The 21,846-nt window shown below is 44.8% G+C and overlaps 1 protein-coding gene across 1 annotated transcript in view; it reads right to left on the bottom strand.

Moving 5' to 3' along the window:
• Positions 1 to 11,429, bottom strand: part of LOC149451873 (uncharacterized) — a 63,964-nt gene extending 52,535 nt beyond the window's left edge. The window contains exon 1 of the mRNA XM_089690051.1: positions 11,310 to 11,429. The gene's annotated coding sequence lies outside the window, so the exon portion shown is untranslated. The remainder of the gene's footprint in view (positions 1 to 11,309) is intronic.
• Positions 11,430 to 21,846: the final 10,417 nt, after the last annotated feature.

Below are 21,846 nucleotides of genomic sequence, written 5' to 3'. Positions count from 1 at the left end.
GGGCCACAGAAACGTTACTTAGGGCCACAGAAACTTTACTTAGGGCCACAGAATTGTTACTTGGGGACACAGAATTGTTACTCAGGGACAGACACAGAATTGTTACTGAGGGATACAGAATTGTTACTGAGGGCCACAGAAACGTTACTTAGGGCCACAGAAACGTTACTTAGGGACACAGAATTGTTACTCAGGGACAGACACAGAATTGTTACTCAGGGACAGACACAGAATTGTTACTCAGGAACACAGAATTGTTACTCAGGGACACATAATTGTTACTCAGGGACACAGAATTGTTACTGAGGGACACAGAATTGTTACTCAGGGACACAGAATTGTTACTGAAGGACACAGAATTGTTACTCAGGGACACAGAATTGTCACTGAGGGACACAGAATTGTTACTGAGGGACACAGATTTGTTACTGAGGGCCACAGAAACGTTACTTAGGGACACAGAATTGTTACTCAGGGACAGACACAGAATTGTTACTCAGGGACACAGAATTGTTACTCAGGGACACAGAATTGTTACTCAGGGACAGACACAGAATTGTTACTCAGGGACAGACACAGAATTGTTACTCAGGGACAGACACAGAATTGTTACTGAGGGACACAGAATTGTTACTGAGGGACACAGAATTGTTACTGAGGGCCACAGAACTGTTACTTAGGGCCACAGAAACGTTACTCAGGGACACAAAATTGTTACTCAGGGACAGACACAGAATTGTTACTCAGGGACACAGAATCGTTGAATTAAAGAGTATGTCAGACAACATGCAGAGGAGTGGCAGAGGAGGCAATGTTTCAGGAGCGAGCAGATGTGGCAGCAGAGGAAGGGGTCGAGGCAGCACTAGTCGCAGCCAGAGGCCAGTGCTCCCGGTGTCATCCAGCGGTCGTGTCTCCACTGACAACCCTGCCGTCATCGATTGTTTGGCTCGGTCGTCTTCCTCTTCCCAGGTCACCTCTGACACCTACAGCCAACGGTCGGTGGGTACGTCAGACACAACCGTTAGTTGGCATGGTCCGGGACCAAGCCCACTGAAATCACGTGTCCTCTACCTGCCCCTGTCCTTTGGTGTTCCCTCACCAAGCGAAGTATCGCATGCTGTGGGCTCAGCCCCACTGTACAGTGAGGAAGAGCTAACAGAGGGCGGTCAGGAACGGGGGGAGACATCCGCCTCTTCAGCAGCCAGGCGAAGAAGTAGTGGCGAGGAGAGTGGCTCGGTAGCCGGTCTAGAGACAGGTCTGTCTCCTGACCCACACGCAGCCGAGGGGGCTAGTAGTGAGGCGGAGACCCTACTTGATGATGATGAGGTTGATCGCACTTGGCAGCCTCGTCGTCATCAGGCTATTGCTTCCACATCATCAGGAGAAGAGGGTGGCAGCTTGGCAGCGAGCAAAACAGTCGGTGGGTTACCCAGGAGGCAGCAGGGTCGCAGCAGTGTCAGTGGAGGCAAACGGCCACGGAGTAGAGCACCAGCTCCACTGCAGCCTACCACCACGGCCAGTAGTGGTGCCGGTGTGCATGGAGGAAGCAGCAGTCAGCCAGTGAGGAGTATCGGGGGCAAAGTTTCCTACTCGGAGGTGTGGCAATTTTTTGTCAAGCCGCCCGAGGAAGTAAACGTAGCCGTATGTCGACTATGTGGCCAGAAAGTCAAGCGTGGCCAGGGGGCCCATGTTGGGACTACAGCGTTGCGGCAGCATATGCAGCGTCGCCATTTGGTGGCCTGGGAAAACCGTGATAAAGATACGGCGGTTCTGCCTGCCCCAGCCCCCGCTCCATCACCCGCTCCGTTACTTGCTCCGTCACCCGACGTCAATCGCCCTCCATCAGCCAGTCAAGGCTCCAACACCTCTGCTGAGGGGAGTTGTCGCTCGTTGGCATCTTCCGCTCGTTCAGATGCTCCTTCTCCTGCTACTCCTCTTCACGGATTCCGTCAGCAGTCTTTCTTGGAATCCGTTTCCAAGAGACAACAGTTTGCGAGCACGCACCCGACGGTGCAAAAGCTGAACGTCCTCCTGTCCAAGTTGCTGGTGCTGCAGTCCCTCCCTTTCCAAGTGGTGGACTCAGCACCTTTCCGAGAAATGATGGCTTGTGCCGCGCCGCGGTGGAGAGTGCCAAGCCGGCATTTCTTCGCCAAAAAGGCAGTGCCAGCCCTGCATTCACATGTAGAAGACATGGTGGGCCAGTCTTTGAGCATGTCGGTCTCTGCCAAAGTGCACGGCAGCGCCGACGTGTGGAGCTGTAACTACGGTCAGGGACAGTACATGTCATTTACGGCCCACTGGGTGAACGTGGTGCCGTCACAGCCGCACCAGCAACTTGGACAGGTCACGCCGCTTTTGCCTCCACGTTTGCACGTCCTTGGTCCACAAAAGATGTCCGCCTCTACCACCTCTTCTTCCTTCGTGTCCTCAGCCGCCACCCCCGTGCCAAGTCCCATTACCCGACCGGCATATCACATGTGCAGGGCGCAACGGTGTCACGCTGTGCTGCACCTGGTATGCCTTGGCGAACGTAGTCACACAGGGGAGGAACTTCTGAGTGTAATGAACAGAGAAATCGACAGATGGCTGTCTCCGCGCAAACTGAAAATCGGAACCATGTTGACCGACAACGGAAAGAACATGGTGTCTGCTCTGCGTCAAGGAAGGTTGTGCCATGCGCCATGCATGGCTCACATGTTCAATCTGGTTGTCAAGCGGTTCCTAAAATCCACCATCCCACTGCAAGACATCCTTAAAATGTCACGTAAACTGTGCATGCATTTCAGCCATTCCTACACCGCAAAGCACACCCTCCTTGAGCTGCAGCGGCAGAACGGAATTGCACAGCATCGCCTGATCTGCGACGTTGCAACAAGGTGGAATTCAACCCTACACATGTTAGACCGCCTTTACGAGCAGCGAAAGGCCATCACCGATTTCCTGATGTTACAAGCGGATAAAGGTACTCCCCTGTGTAACTTCGATGTCAGCCATTGGCAGCTCATGCGTGACACCTGCCGCTTGCTCAGGCCCTTTGAGGAGGCCACGCTATTCGTGAGTCGGCAGGACTATGGGATGAACGACGTCATTCCTCTGTTGCACGTCCTGGAACAAATGCTGTTAACAATGGCTGGTCAGGGTGCGGTAGACGTGGCGCACAGATCTCAACGCCACATGACCCCTGAGGGGGCAGGACAGGAAGAAGAGGAGGAGGTAGAGGAGGACATTTGTGCTCAGGAATTATTGAGTGAAATGGGTGGTTTTTCCACTCAGCGGACAGGAGTGGAGGAGCAGGAGCATCTGGTAGAGGAGGAGGAGGAGGAGACAGAGGACCCAGACGCACCGTGGCAGTATGCTGTGGAGATGGAGGCAGGGAGTCCCTCGCATTCCTTGGCACAAATGGCCCATAGCATGCTCGGTTGCTTGCGTAGCGACAGCCGAATAATAACCATCAGACAGAGGGATGACTTTTGGCTGTCCACCTTGTTGGACCCTCGCTACCGTTCAAAAATGGTGGCCTTTTTCACACCTGCTGAGAGAGAGGCCAAAATAACGTACTATAAAAACCACCTATGTAGTCAGTTGGTCTCTGCCTTTTTGCGTCAACGTCCATCCTCAGACACTGTGGGCCCTGTGCGCTCGCGTTCCGCTGCCATGGCAGCAGGGGAGGGGTGGGGTGGTAGGAGCAGTGGTAGCTCCACCAGCAGCGGCTGCCTCAGTCTGCAGTCGATGATGAGTAGCTTTCTTCACCAGCGCAGTGAGGAAACTACTAACCAGCCGCAGCAGCAGCAGCATCAGGTGGACCTGGAGCAGGACCTCAAACAACAGGCTTAGGCCTACTTGGACAGCACCCTGCCAACCGAGGTAGACAATCCCCTTGACTACTGGGCAAAGAAACTTGACCTTTGGCCCCAACTAGCTGAATTTGCACTTGAAAGGCTGTCATGCCCGGCCAGTAGTGTGGCATCGGAGCGCGTGTTTAGTGCGGCAGGAGGTATTGTAACTCCGCGGAGGACACGACTGTCCACCCAAAGTGTGGAGAGACTCACGTTTGTGAAAATGAATCAGGCGTGGATTAGTCTGGATTTCAAACCACCAGTTCCTGACACAACTGACTAAATCCGCCATGAATCATGCCTCAAACATGTGCCACTTTCAGGTCTCCGCACACTGCTGGTGTGTTCCATTTTGTCATAGGGTGCTGGCAGATTACGGGCCTCCCATAGCTGCTGCCAGGCCCCTAATCTGCCATGGGCCCCTGTACCGCCTCCTCATGCTGCTGCCAGGTCCAGAGTCTCTCATGGGTCCCTGTACGGCCTCCCATTGCTGCTGTCTCCATCCCCACACTCTGCCATGTGCCACTTTCAGGTCTCCTCACACACTGCTGGTGTGTTGAATTTTTTGACATAGGGTGCTGGCAGATTACAGGCCTCCCATAGCTGCTGCCAGGCCCCTAATCTGCCATGGGCCCCTATACCGCCTCCTCATGCTGCTGCCAAGTCCAGAGTCTGTCATGGGTCCCTGTACGGCCTCCCATTGCTGCTGTCTCCATCGCCACACTCTGCCATGTGCCACTTTCAGGTCTCCTCACACTGCTGGTGTGTTGAATTTTTTGACATAGGGTGCTGGCAGATTACGGGCCTCCCATAGCTGCTGCCAGGCCCCTAATCTGCCATGGGCCCCTATATACCGCCTCCTCATGCTGCTGCCAGGTCCAGAGCCTCTCATGGGTCCCTGTACGGCCTCCCATTGCTGCTGTCTCTATCGCCACACTCTGCCATGTGCCACTTTCAGGTCTCCTCACACACTGCTGGTGTGTTGAATTTTTTGACATAGGGTGCTGGCAGATTACGGGCCTCCCATAGCTGCTGCCAGGCCCCTAATCTGCCATGGGCCCCTATACCGCCTCCTCATGCTGCTGCCAAGTCCAGAGTCTCTCATGGGTCCCTGTGCGGCCTCCCATTGCTGCTGTCTCCATCGCCACACTCTGCCATGTGCCACTTTCAGGTCTCTTCACACTGCTGGTGTGTTGAATTTTTTGACATAGGGTGCTGGCAGATTACGGGCCTCCCATAGCTGCTGCCAGGCCCCTAATCTGCCATGGGCCCCTGTACCGCCTCCTCCTGCTGCTGCCAGGTCCACAGTGTCTCATGCCATGTGCCACTTTCAGGTCTCCTCACACTGCTGGTGTGTTCAATTTTTTGACATAGGGTGCTGGCAGATTACGGGCCTCCCATAGCTGCTGCCAGGCCCATAATCTGCCATGGGCCCCCGTACCGACTCCTCATGCTGTGACGTTGCAACAAGGTGGAATTCAACCCTACACATGTTAGACCGCCTTTACGAACAGCGAAAGGCCATCACAGATTTCCTGATGTTAAAAGCGGATAAAGGTATTCCCTGTGTAACTTCGATGTCAGCCATTGGCAGCTCATGCGTGACACCTGCCGCTTGCTCAGGCCCTTTGAGGAGGCCACGCTATTCGTGAGTCGGCAGGACTATGGGATGAACGACGTCATTCCTCTGTTGCACGTCCTGGAACAAATGCTGTTAACAATGGCTGGTCAGGGTGCGGTAGACGTGGCGCACAGATCTCAACGCCACATGACCCCTGAGGGGGCAGGACAGGAAGAAGAGGAGGAGGTAGAGGAGGACATTTGTGCTCAGGAATTATTGAGTGAAATGGGTGGTTTTTCCACTCAGCGGACAGGAGTGGAGGAGCAGGAGCATCTGGTAGAGGAGGAGGAGGAGACAGAGGACCCAGACGCACCGTGGCAGTATGCTGTGGAGATGGAGGCAGGGAGTCCCTCGCATTCCTTGGCACAAATGGCCCATAGCATGCTCGGTTGCTTGCGTAGCGACAGCCAAATAATAACCATCAGACAGAGGGATGACTTTTGGCTGTCCACCTTGTTGGACACTCGCTACCGTTCAAAAATGGTGGCCTTTTTCACACCTGCTGAGAGGGAGGCCAAAATAACGTACTATAAAAACCACCTATGTAGTCAGCTGGTCTCTGCCTGTCTGCGCCAACGTCCATCCTCAGACACTGTGGGCCCTGTGCGCTCGCGTTACGCTGCCATGGCAGCAGGGGAGGGGTGGGGTGGTAGGAGCCGTGGCAGCTCCACCAGCAGCAGCTGCCTCAGTCTGCAGTCGATGATGAGTAGCTTTCTTCACCAGCGCAGTGAGGAAACTAATAACCAGCCGCAGCAGCAGCAGCATCAGGTGGACCTGGAGCAGGACCTCAAACAACAGGCTTGGGCCTACTTGGACAGCACCCTGCCAACCGAGGTAGACAATCCCCTTGACTACTGGGCAACGAAACTTGACCTTTGGCCCCAACTAGCTGAATTTGCCCTTGAAAGGCTGTCATGCCCGGCCAGTAGCGTGGCATCGGAGCGCGTGTTTAGTGCGGCAGGAGGTATTGCAACTCCGCGGAGGACACGACTGTCCACCCAAAGTGTGGAGAGACTCACGTTTGTGAAAATGAATCAGTCGTGGATTAGTCTGGATTTCAAACCACCAGTTCCTGACACAACTGACTAAATCCGCCATGAATCATGCCCCAAACATGTGCCACTTTCAGGTCTCCTCACACTGCTGGTGTGTTCCATTTTTTGTCACAGGGTGTTGGCAGATTACGGGCCTCCCATAGCTGCTGCCAGGCCCCTAATCTGCCATGGGCCCCTATACCGCCTCCTCATGCTGCTGCCAAGTCCAGAGTCTCTCATGGGTCCCTGTACGGCCTCCCATTGCTGCTGTCTCCATCGCCACACTCTGCCATGTGCCACTTTCAGGTCTCCTCACACTGCTGGTGTGTTCCATTTTTTGTCATAGGGTGCTGGCAGATTACGGGCCTCCCATAGCTGCTGCCAGGCCCCTAATCTGCCATGGGCCCCTATACCGCCTCCTCATGCTGCTGCCAGGTCCAGAGTCTCTCATGGGTCCCTGTACGGCCTCCCATTGCTGCTGTCTCCATCGCCACACTCTGCCATGTGCCACTTTCAGGTCTCCTCACACTGCTGGTGTGTTCCATTTTTTGTCATAGGGTGCTGGCAGATTACGGGCCTCCCATAGCTGCTGCCAGGCCCCTAATCTGCCATGGGCCCCCGTACCGACTCCTCATGCTGCTGCCAGGCCCGTAATCTGTCATGGGTCCCTGTTGTCGCTTGTTGGCATATTCCGCTCGTTCAGATGCTCCTTCTCCTGCTACTCCTCTTCACGGATTCCGTCAGCAGTCTTTCTTGGAATCTGTTTCCAAGAGACAACAGTTTGCGAGCACGCACCCGACGGTGCAGATGCTGAACGTCCTCCTGTCCAAGTTGCTGCTGCCAGGCTCGTAATCTGTCATGCGCCCCTGTACCGCCTCCTCATGCTGCTGCCAGGTCCAGAGTGTGTCATGGGTCCCTGTACGGCCTCCCATTGCTGCTGTCTCCATCGCCACACTCTGCCATGTGCCACTTTCAGGTCTCCTCACACTGCTGGTGGTTACCATTTTTGTCATAGGGTGCTGTATGGCCTCCCATTGCTGCTGCCTCCACCGCCACACTGTGGCTCCACACTCTGGTTTTGGCCCCGTGACTGCCCAAATGAGTGAAGTGTGCGGTGATTCTAAGATCGACGGCACTCATCTGCATGTCATACTGACTGACAGTATTATTTCTCTTCCCCAGCAGACTCCAAGGGCATTTAAATTAAAGGTACAGTGTTCTGCACTAATATAAAGGCTCTCTGAAGCCTAGAAACACCCTTTTATAAGTTAAATTCAGAGCGAATATATTCGACTCGAATCAAAATTTTTCCACGAATTCGCCGAATCAGTCGAATCAAATTTTTGAATACTTCGCTCATCTCTAATCATATCCCCCCCCTTATGTATTATACATGGAGATCATATCCCCCCCTTATGTATTATACATGGAGATCATATCCCCCCTTATGTATTATACATGGAGATCATATCCCCCCTTCTGTATTATACATGGAGATCATATCCCCCCTTATGTATTATACATGGAGATCATATCCCACTTATGTATTATACATGGAGATCATATCCCCCCTTATGTATTATACATGGAGATCATATCCCCCCTTATGTATTATACATGGAGATCATATCCCCCTTATGTATTATACATGGAGATCATATCCCCCCCCTTATGTATTATACATGGAGATCATATCCCCCCTTATGTATTATACATGGAGATCATATCCCCCCTTATGTATTATACATGGTGATCATATCCCCCCCCCCCTTATGTATTATACATGGTGATCATATTCCCCCCTTATGTATTATACATGGAGATCATATCCCCCCTTATGTATTATACATGGAGATCATATCCCCCCTTATGTATTATACATGGAGATCATATCCCCCCTTATGTATTATACATGGAGATCATATCCCCCCTCTTATGTATTATACATGGAGGTCATATCCCCCCCTTATGTATTATACATGGAGATCATACCCCCCCTTATGTATTATACATGGAGATCATATCCCCCCTCTTATGTATTATACATGGAGATCATATCCCCCTTATGTATTATACATGGAGATCATATCCCCCCTTATGTATTATACATGGAGATCATATCCCCCCCTTATGTATTATACATGGAGATCATATCCCCCCCTTATGTATTATACATGGAGATCATATCCCCCTTATGTATTATACATGGAGATCATACCCCCCTTATGTATTATACATGGAGATCATATCCCCCCTTATGTATTATACATGGAGATCATATCTCCCCTTATGTATTATACATGGAGATCATATCCCCCCTTATGTATTATACATGGAGATCATATCCCCCCTTATGTATTATACATGGAGATCATATCCCCCTTATGTATTATACATGGAGATCATATCCCCCCTTATGTATTATACATGGAGATCACATCCCCCCTTATGTATTATACATGGAGATCATATCCCCCCCTTATGTATTATACATGGAGATCATATCTCCCCTTATGTATTATACATGGAGATCATATCCCCCTTATGTATTATACATGGAGATCATATCCCCCTTATGTATTATACATGGTGATCATATCCCCCCCTTATGTATTATACATGGAGATCATATCTCCCCTTATGTATTATACATGGAGATCATATCCCCCCTTATGTATTATACATGGAGATCATATCCCCCCTTATGTATTATACATGGAGATCATATCCCCCTTATGTATTATACATGGAGATCATATCTCCCTTATGTATTATACATGGAGATCATATCCCCCTTATGTATTATACATGGAGATCATATCCCCCCTTATGTATTATACATGGAGATCATATCCCCCCTTATGTATTATACATGGAGATCATATCCCCCCTTATGTATTATACATGGAGATCATATCCCCCCCTTATGTATTATACATGGAGATCATATCCCCCCCTTATGTATTATACATGGAGATCATATCCCCCCTTATGTATTATACATGGAGATCATATCCCCCCTTATGTATTATACATGGAGATCATATCCCCCCCTTATGTATTATACATGGAGATCATATCCCCCTTATGTATTATACATGGAGATCATATCCCCCTTATGTAATATACATGGAGATCATATCCCCCTTTATGTATTATACATGGTGATCATATCCCCCCTTATGTATTATACATGGAGATCATATCCCCCCTTATGTATTATACATGGAGATCATATCCCCCCTTATGTATTATACATGGAGATCATATCCCCCCTTATGTATTATACATGGAGATCATATCCCCCTTATGTATTATACATGGAGATCATATCCCCCCTTATGTATTATACATGGAGATCATATCCCCCTTATGTATTATACATGGAGATCATATCCCCCTTATGTATTATACATGGTTATCATATCCCCCCTTATGTATTATACATGGAGATCATATCCCCCCTTATGTATTATACATGGAGATCATATCCCCCTTATGTATTATACATGGAGATCATATCCCCCCTTATGTATTATACATTGAGATCATATCCCCCCTTATGTATTATACATGGAGATCATATCCCCCCTTATGTATTATACATGGAGATCATATCCCCCCTTATGTATTATACATGGAGACCATATCCCCCCTTATGTATTATACATGGAGATCATATCCCCCTTATGTATTATACATGGAGATCATATCCCCCCTTATGTATTATACATGGAGATCATATCCCCCTTATGTATTATACATGGAGATCATATCCCCCCTTATGTATTATACATGGAGATCATATCCCCCTTATGTATTATACATGGAGATCATAGCCCCCCTTATGTATTATACATGGAGATCATATCCCCCCTTATATATTATACATGGAGATCATATCCCCCCTTATGTATTATACATGGAGATCATATCCCCCTTATGTATTATACATGGAGATCATATCCCCCCTTATGTATTATACATGGAGATCATATCCCCCCTTATGTATTATACATGGAGATCATATCCCCCTTATGTATTATACATGGAGATCATATCCCCCCTTATGTATTATACATTGAGATCATATCCCCCCTTATGTATTATACATGGAGATCATATCCCCCCTTATGTATTATACATGGAGATCATATCCCCCCTTATGTATTATACATGGAGACCATATCCCCCCTTATGTATTATACATGGAGATCATATCCCCCTTATGTATTATACATGGAGATCATATCCCCCCTTATGTATTATACATGGAGATCATATCCCCCTTATGTATTATACATGGAGATCATATCCCCCCTTATGTATTATACATGGAGATCATATCCCCCTTATGTATTATACATGGAGATCATAGCCCCCCTTATGTATTATACATGGAGATCATATCCCCCCTTATATATTATACATGGAGATCATATCCCCCCTTATGTATTATACATGGAGATCATATCCCCCTTATGTATTATACATGGAGATCATATCCCCCCTTATGTATTATACATGGAGATCATATCCCCCCTTATGTATTATACATGGATCACATCACATGTCCTTAATCTCCTCTTCTCAAGAGAGAATAAATGCCTATGGGTACAATGTCGCATGACCACGCAATTGTCATTTTTCGTGCAACAGTCCTGAAAGGTAACATTTGGCCTGGGCAGGTAAGGGGTAGGCAAATGTTTAATAGAAATACAATTATGAAATATGAGTTATTAGAGTTTCTGATCTTTCTCATCGTCACACCAGGACAGTCACACAGACTCAGCCTAGTTCCCCAGCTTTGTGCGTTACCTGCGATCTCTCAGTACGGTGTTGTTGGTTCTGGTTGAAGCTTCTCCCTTTGTCCAGTCTCAGCCCTCAGGAGATCCTCCTGGTAATGGTGAGATGAGTGGATGGAGGGGTGTAATAAAGTTCTTTCCTCATTAGTAACTCCTCCTCTGACCTCCACCAATGAAATCAGCATTTCTCAAAAATGGAAAATACAGAACATGAGCCTCACTATTCACCACAAGGACAGAAATGACAAATTGCGCAATGTGTACTGTAACCATTGTGACATCCAGTCAATTCTTCTCTCCGGTTCCTCAATTAAACATCTCAGATATCTACTAATAAACACCCCAATAGAACTACGGACTGAGAATTTCCCAAGAAGGCAAACAACAACAAGTACGTTATTGTCAGGAAACCCAAGTTTCGCCGCGGCACACAGGTCTGCGCATACGCGGAATCCCGATGTGGACAAGCGTGCAGGCGCTAGGACATAGGCACCCGTGGCAGCTTCTGCGGCCGCGCATGCGCACTTGCGCAAGCGGACGCGCGCCTGGCACCAATGACAGCGCAGGGCGCACTTTTTAATCCGGCTCTTGCAATGCTCACATTGCCGTATGGTCTTGTTCCTTGCTGATCCTGTTCCTGTGAGAGTATCCTGTTGTTGCCGATCCCAGCCTGATCCTGATCACTGCCGATCTTCTCCTGCCCTGACCTCTGGCTCGTTTGACCATTCTTCTGCCTGTTCCCGATTATCTGATCTCCTGCTGCTGAACCTGGCCTGTGACCCGACGATTCTCTGCCTGCTGCTCTGTTCCGTTCTGCCCCCATTGTTACCGACCCGGCCTGTCTGACTCCGCTATTGTTCACAGTGTGTTCCGTCCATCCATCCTGCACGGATCCATCCAGATCTGCTCAGCCTCCTCACATCAGGCTCTTATCCAGCTATGTGCCACTGGCGGATCCCTCTACCACAGCTGGGTGTACTCGGGGGTCACGACCTGGTCTCAGTCTGCTCCAAGTCCATCTCCACCATCAGGGGCTCTGAACAAGCAGACTGGGGCTTAGACTCTGCGCCCTGAGGAATCCCAGTCTGTGGATCCATAGAGCAACCGTCAGTAGGTATCTGACAGTTATATTGGCAAAGTATTAGGTCGCCTGCCTTCCCACACACATGACTTTTAATGGCCCCCAGTCTTAGTCCGTAGGGTTCAATATTGAGTTGGCCCCGCCCTTTCCACACACATGACCTTTAATGACCTACCAGTCTTAGTCTGTAGGGTTCAATATTGAGTTGGCCCCGCCCTTTCCACACACATGACCTTTAATGGCCCCCCAGTCTTAGCCCGTAGGGTTCAATATTGAGTTGGCCCCGCCCTTTGCAGCTATAACAGCTTCAACTCTTCTGGGACGGCCCTCCACAAGGTTTAGGAGGGTGTCTATGGGAAGGTTGGACCATTCTTCCAGAAGCACATTTGTCAGGTCAGGCACTGATGTCGGGGGAGGAGGCCTGGCTCGCAGTCTCCGCTCTAATTCATCCCAAAGGTGTTCTATGGGGTTGAGGTCAGGACTCTGTGCAGGACAGTCAAGTTCCTCCACCCCAAACTGGCTCCTCCATGTCTTTATGGACCTTGCTTTGTGCACTGGTGGGCAGTCATGTTGGATCAGGAAGAGGCCATCCCCAAACTCCTCCCACAAAGTTCAGAGCATGAAATTGTCCAAAATGTCACCTTAAGAGTTCCCTTCACTGGAACTAGGGGGCCAAGCCCAACCCCTGATAAACAACCCCACACCATAATCCCCCCTCCACCAAACTTTACACTTGGCACAATGCAGTCAGGCAAGTACTGTTCTCCTGGCAACCACCAAACCCAGACACGTCCATTGGATTGCCAGACAGAGAAGTGTGATTGGTCACTCCAGAGAACACGTCTCCACTGCTCTAGAGTCCAGTGGCAGCGTGCTTTACACCACAGCATCTGACGCTTTGCATTGCACTTGGTGATGGAAGGCTTGGATGCAGCTGCTCGGCCATGGAAACCCATTCCATGAAGCTCTCTACGCACTGTTGCTGGGCTCATCTGAAGGCCACACCAAGTTTGGAGGTCTTTATCTATTGACTCTGCAGACAGTCGGTGACTTCTGCGCACTGTGCGCTTCAGCATGCGCTGACCCCGCCCTGTCATGTGACGTGGCCTACCACTTGGTGGCTGAGTGGCTGTTGTTCCCAGTTTCTTCCACTTTGTTATAATCCCACTAACAGTTGAGCGTGGAATATTTAGTAGCCAGGAAAGGTCATGGATGGACTTATTGCCCAGGTGGCCACCTATCACGGGACCACGCTTGGAGTCACTGAGCTCCTGAGAGCGACCCATTCTTTCACCAATGTTTGTAGAAGCAGTCTGCATGCCTAGGGGCTTGATTGTGTACACCTGTGTCCATGGAGGGGATTGGAACACCTGAATCACATGATATGGAGGGGATTGGAACACCTGAATCACATGATTGGGAGGGGATTGGAACACCTGAATCACATGATGTGGAGGGGATTGGAGCACCTGAATCACATGATGTGGAGGGGATTGGAACACCTGAATCACATGATATGGAGGGGATTGGAACACCTGAATCACATGATTGGGAGGGGATTGGAACACCTGAATCACATGATGTGGAGGGGATTGGAGCACCTGAATCACATGATAGGGAGGGGATTGGAACACCTGAATCACATGATTGGGAGGGGATTGGAACACCTGAATCACATGATATGGAGGGGATTGGAACACCTGAATCACATGATTGGGAGGGGATTGGAACACCTGAATCACATGATTGGGAGGGGATTGGAACACCTGAATCACATGATATGGAGGGGATTGGAACACCTGAATCACATGATTGGGAGGGGATTGGAACACCCGAATCACATGATTGGGAGGGGATTGGAACACCTGAATCACATGATTGGGAGGGGATTGGAACACCTGAATCACATGATATGGAGGGATTGGAACACCTGAATCACATGATATGGAGGGGATTGGAACACCTGAATCACATGATATGGAGGGGATTGGAACACCTGAATCACATGATATGGAGGGGATTGGAACACCTGAATCACATGATATGGAGGGGATTGGAACACCTGAATCACATGATTGGGAGGGGATTGGAACACCTGAATCACATGATTGGGAGGGGATTGGAACACCTGAATCACATGATTGGGAGGGGATTGGAACACCTGAATCAGATGATTGGGAGGGGATTGGAACACCTGAATCACATGATATGGAGGGGATTGGAACACCGGAATCACATGATTGGGAGGGGATTAGAACAATTTAATCACATAAATAGAAATCCCATTATCAGATTAAAATATAGCATCTGGCAAAAACAAACAGATGAATTCTGTACCAAACGATAAATCTTCATTGCCACACTAAAAGCATCAGGTGAGCATCGTGACTCAGCCATACACGTCCCAATATGTAGGAATATGAATACTAGTAGACATGTGCGCTTCGTTTCGTTCCAAATTGAAATTTGAGAATTTTTTTTGCTATTCGGGTAATCGAATGGATTCTAATTCCAAATTACAATAGTAATGAATCCGAAATAACTTAAATTCAAAACGAAATTCAACTCAAATTTTAATTGAATTTAACTAGACTTTGAATACGAAAAGAATAGAACAGAGCATAAAAGACTAGAATAGATGAAAATGGAAAAGAATAAAATAGAAAATAAAATAATAGAATGGAACAGAAAAGAATACAAAAGAATACAAAATAAAAGAACAGAATAAAATGGAATAGAATAGAAAAAAATAATAGAATAGAATAAAATTGAAAGAATATTTATTTCAGGTACTTATATAGCGCCGTCAATTTACGCAGCACTTTACATATATATTGTACATTCATATCAGTCCCTAACCCTCAAGGGGTGTACAATCTAAGGTCCCTAACTCACATTCATACATACACATACACATACACATGGTCTGGCCAGCCGCTGATCACTGCGGGGGTGTGCTGGGGCCCCAAACACACTTATGCAGGTAGTCAATGGTGAGCGGGGCCCTGGAGGGGGAGCACCAAGTGGAGCACTCGACACAAAGACCTCTATGAATAGATTGACCTCTGGATCACCTTGTCTCACCTGTGTGGTTGTAGAAAGTGTTGGAACTATTTTCCCCGCAGTAGGGACACATGGAGGGCCACTTTTCAAGGTGATACAGGCGGACCTCGGTGAACGAATGTCTCGGGTAACATCATTTTCAGTTTACGAATGAAAACCCATTGAAAATAATACCTCAGTTTACACATTTTGTAGAAATTTTCTTTTCGCCATACAAAGTGTATGTCAGCGCTGATTTTTAAATGCAATTGCCGGCTTTTTTTTCCCTTCACTATAGCTCACAGGATTAGCTGTCACTTTCCCCGGAGTTACAGGAAACTTTGTTTCTTTTATCTTGGGAAATAAACTAAAAGGAAACATTGTCTCTTTTATATCCGGAAACAAACTAAAAGGAAATATTATTTATTTTATCTCCGGAAACAAGCTAAAAGGAAACATAGGTTTTTTTATCTCAGGAAACAAACTAAAAGGAAACATTGTTTCTTTTATCTTGGGAAACAAACTAAAAGGAAACATTGTTTCTTTTATCTCCGGAAACAAACTAAAAGGAAACATAGTTTTTTTTTATCTCAGGAAACAAACTAAAAGGAAACATTGCTTCTTTTATCTCCGGAAACAAACTAAAAGGAAACATTATTTATTTTATCTCCGGAAACAAACTAAAAGGAGACATAGGTTTTTTTATCTTGGGAAACAAACTAAAAGGAAACATAGTTTATTTTATCTTCGGAAACAAACTAAAAGGAAACATTGTTTATTTTATCTCCGGAAACAAACTAAAAGGAAACATTGTTTCTTTTATCTCCGGAAACAAACTAAAAGGAAACATTGTTTCTTTTATCTCTGGAAACAAACTAAAAGGAAACATTGTTTCTTTTAACTTGGGGAAATAAACTAAAAGGAAACTTTCTTTCTTTTAGCTGGGGGGGGGGGAAGTGACAGCTGATTCTCTGAGTTATAATGAAGAAAAAAAAAGCCGGTAATTACATTTAAAAATGAGCATTCCTATGGGAAACCGCGTTTCGGTTTACAATTTTTTTTGCAATGCGACGTGTATGTCGGTGCCGACTTTTAAATGCAATTGTCTGATTTTATTTTCCTTCACTATAGCTCAAAAGATTAGCTGTCACTTTCCCTGGAGTTACAGAAAACTTTGTTTCTTTTTAACTTGGGGAAACAAACTAAAAGGAAACATTAAATATAAAAATAAACTGCGCTCCACTGGTATGAACAAACACAACCCCAAATATATGGAAGCTGCTACCACCTATTCCCAATACCACAGGATGTATGACATAAAAAACAATATTGGTGAAGCGCTTCACATGAAAAACTAAATAAGTAGGTGCAATGATATAAAAATACACATAAAGTGACCGCACTGTATTGAGAGGTATTGATAACTAGTGCTAAATAATCACCCAAAAAATATAAGTGCCAAGTGCTGAAAGTGCAAAACAGGTCATACGTTTGCTGACTAAATCGTAACAAAATGCAATATATGTACAGTATACATAATACACCATAACATTGCACACATATAATACATAACATTGCACACATATAATACATAACATTGCACACATATAATACATAACATTGCACACATATAATACATAACATTGCACACATATAATACATAACATTGCACACATACAATACATATAATACATAACATTGCACACATACAATACATAACATTGCATACATATAATACATAACATTGCACACATATAATACATAACATTGCACACATACAATACATAACATTGCACACATATAATACATAACATTGCACACATATAATACATAACATTGCACACATATAATACATAACATTGCACAAATATAATACATAACATTGCACACATATAATACATAACATTGCATACATACAATACATAACATCGCACACATACAATACATAACATTGCACACATATAATACATAACATTGCACACATATAATACATAACATTGCACACATATAATACATAACATTGCACACATATAATACATAACATTGCATACATACAATACATAACATCGCACACATATAATACATAACATCGCACACATATAATACATAACATTGCACACATACAATACATAACATTGCACACATACAATACATAACATTGCATACATATAATACATATAATACATAACATTGCACACATATAATACATAACATTGCATACATATAATACATAACATTGCATACATATAATACATATAATACATAACATTGCACACATATAATACATAACATTGCACACATATAATACATAACATTGCACACATATAATACATAACATTGCACACATATAATACATAACATTGCATACATATAATACATATAATACATAACATTGCACACATATAATACATAACATTGCACACATATAATACATAACATTGCATACATACAATACATAACATCGCACACATATAATACATAACATCGCACACATATAATACATAACATCGCACACATATAATACATAACATTGCACACATACAATACATAACATTGCACACATATAATACATAACATTGCACACATATAATACATAACATTGCATACATATAATACATATAATACATAACATTGCACACATATAATACATAACATTGCACACATATAATACATAACATCGCACACATATAATACATAACATCGCACACATATAATACATAACATTGCACACATACAATACATAACATTGCACACATATAATACATAACATTGCACACATATAATACATAACATTGCATACATATAATACATAACATTGCACACATATAATACATAACATTGCACACATACAATACATAACATTGCACACATATAATACATAACATTGCACACATATAATACATAACATTGCACACATATAATAGATAACATTGCACACATATAATACATATAATACATAACATTGCACACATACAATACATAACATTGCATACATACAATACATAACATTGCACACATATAATACATAACATTGCATACATACAATACATAACATTGCACACATATAATACATAACATTGCACACATATAATACATAACATTGCACACATATAATACATAACATTGCACACATATAATACATAACATTGCACACATATAATACATATAATACATAACATTGCACACATACAATACATAACATTGCACACATATAATACATAACATTGCATACATATAATACATAACATTGCACACATATAATACATAACATTGCACACATATAATACATAACATTGCATACATATAATACATAACATTGCACACATATAATACATAACATTGCACACATACAATACATAACATTGCACACATACAGTATAATACACCATAACATTGCACACATACAATACATAACATCGCACACATATAATACATAACATTGCACACATACAATACATAACATTGCACACATATAATACACCATAACATTGCATACATACAATACATAACATTGCACACATATAATACATAACATTGCACACATATAATACATAACATTGCACACATATAATACATATAATACATAACATTGCACACATACAATACATAACATCGCACACATATAATACATAACATTGCACACATACAATACATAACATTGCACACATATAATACACCATAACATTGCATACATACAATACATAACATTGCACACATATAATACATAACATTGCACACATATAATACATATAATACATAACATTGCACACATATAATACATAACATTGCACACTCTGACTGAAAGTGGAAAGTGCTCAGTAGGAGTATGAATATTGGTTAACCACTTGCCGCCCTGCCACTGTAGACATACGGCGGCAGGGCGGCACTGGCAGGCAAAACCACGTTTTAAAATGTGTGTTTTGTAAACAGATAGGGGGTGCGCGCAACGCGCGCCGCCGCCCTATCTGTCCCGCCGATCACCGCCACGGATGTCAGTTGCCAGGTCACAGCCGGACCTTACCGGCTATGTCCCGGCGATCGGCGGCAAACAGTGACAGAGAGCAGGGCTGCAGTAGCTGTACTGTCTGTCACTTCCCTGACAGCTCGAGGACGAGCTGATCGAGACAGAAGAGTTTCTCTCTCTCGATCAGCGGTGTCCCGTGCAGAACACACCCCGCCCCCTAGTAAAACACTCCCCCTCACTCCTATAACCCTTCCCTGCAAAATAAAGTTAACCCCTTCCTCCCCAGTGCCATTAGTACAGTGTCAGTGTTTTGTTTTTTTGCACTGATCACTGCATTAGTGTTTTTGGGGATGTCAGTGACCCCAAGTCAGTAGCCCCCAATGTCAGAATGTCCACCGCAGTCCCGCAGTCCCACCATAAGTTGCTGGTCGCTGCCATAAGTCACTGATCACCTCCATAATTCGCTGATTGCCGCCATTATTAGTATAAAAAAAAAAAAAAACACGGCAATGTCAGTGCTTCAATTCTTCACTCCAAACATGATGCGTGTTAGCATGCCACACGTGTATATCGTAATCCAGAAGTGGCTAAAGTGCCTCCTCACCTTAGTCATGCGACCCCTAAGGGCCACAATGCTTTAGGTACTATAGCTCCACCAGCCTGGGGATCTCTGTAATAATACTCCTGTAGTAGCTGAACCGGATATCATATGTACTCTCCAGCGCCTCAGGAAATGCACAGCCAAAAGGGAAGCCAAGGGTACCAGGACAGCGACAACCAAAGGAAATGCTCCAGGGGTGCAACCCTCCTCAGACGGGGAGATCAGCCACTGGATGGAGAGAAAACAGGAGGCGCACACACCTAGTGCATGACTACATACTAAAGTATGTTTTTATTATTTTTCACTCCTTACAATAAACCTTGGATAATGCACTAGGTGTGTGCGTGGCCTGTTTTCTCTTTACTCCTGTAGTAGCACTCCATCTCCTCTGCCAGGTCACGTATGCCCTCAGATGGTGACACCCCCGGGATAATCACAAGGCCATAGAGAGGTAGACAAAGAGCCTCCATAGTGAGATGCCGTTTATTCCATATAGCAGATGAAAACAAGCCAAAAGAGAACACTCACAGTATAGCAGATCTCATCCAGCTGGTCTCCCATGTGCTGTGGGTGTACTGCAAGGTGCTGGGTGTTCAAAGATGGCGTCTGCCGAAAGTGCTTAACCAGAACTACGTCACTGCGCTCTACACGTTACTCCACGATGTCACGTGGCTTCATCAGGATCTTTTTTGGGGATTATTTAGCATTAGTACCTTTCAATACAGTGCAGTCACTTTACATGTATTTTTATATCATTGTACCTACTTATTTAGTTTTTCATAGGAAGCGCTTCACCAATATTGTTTTTTTAAAAGGAAACATTGTTTCTTTTATTTTGGGAAACAAACTAAAAGGAAACATTGTTTTTTTTCACTCAGGGAAATAAACTAAAAGGAAACTTTCTTTTATCTCGGGAAACAAACTAAAAGGAAACATTGTTTTTTTTTCACTCAGGGAAACAAACTAAAAGGAAACTTTCTTTTATCTCGGGAAACAAACTAAAAGGAAACATTGTTTTTTTTTCACTCAGGGAACTTTCTTTCTTTTATCTGGGGGGGAAAGTGACAGCTGATTCTCTGAGCTATAGTGAAGAAAAAAAAAAAGGCCGGTAATTACATTTAAAAACCAGCACTGACCTATACTGGCAATGACTTTTTTTTTTTCACTTTTTTCTGACCTCTAGAACAGATGAATTGGTTTTCAATGCATTCCTATGGGAAACCATGTTTCGGTTTATTTTTACAAATTTTCACAATACAAAATGTCCCGGAGAAAGCATTAAATTTGTAAACTCGAGGTACACCTGTATGTCTATGTGATGTAATATAGAGGTCACATTCTGTTGTGGGTCACCATCACAAATGGGGGGCTAATTGAATCACTAGTGGCAGCGCAGCATTTATTTATACTTTGTATATACACTGGTGGTTTTGCTAGTTTATCCATACATTCCCTTCCAGTCCACTGCATTTATTTATACTTTGTATATACACTGGTGGTATTGCTAGTTTATCCATACATTCCCTTCCAGTCCACTGCATTTATTTATACTTTGTATATACACTGGTGGTATTGCTAGTTTATCCATACATTCCCTTCCAGTCCACTGCATTTATTTATACTTTGTATATACACTGGTGGTATTGCTAGTTTATCCATACATTCCCTTCCAGTCCACTGCGCAGGCTCCATTTATACACAACTTGCACATTGCCTCTATATATTCTTTATTTCAGATGATTTATGTGAATTATTGATTGTGTTACGATGATAGGATTATAAAACAACCAGGACTATTATGTTACCATTGAGGAAAAAAAAACTCCTATGATTTGGAATCCAATTTACAATTTTAATTTGTT

Source organism: Staurois parvus, unplaced genomic scaffold, assembly GCF_062004578.1.
Source record: "Staurois parvus isolate SC_StPar_1 unplaced genomic scaffold, SC_StPar_1.0 ptg000512l, whole genome shotgun sequence".
Lineage (NCBI taxonomy): Eukaryota > Metazoa > Chordata > Amphibia > Anura > Ranidae > Staurois > Staurois parvus.
The sequence above is the reverse complement of the archived record's forward strand: the minus strand, read 5'-3'. Positions and strand labels throughout refer to the sequence as shown.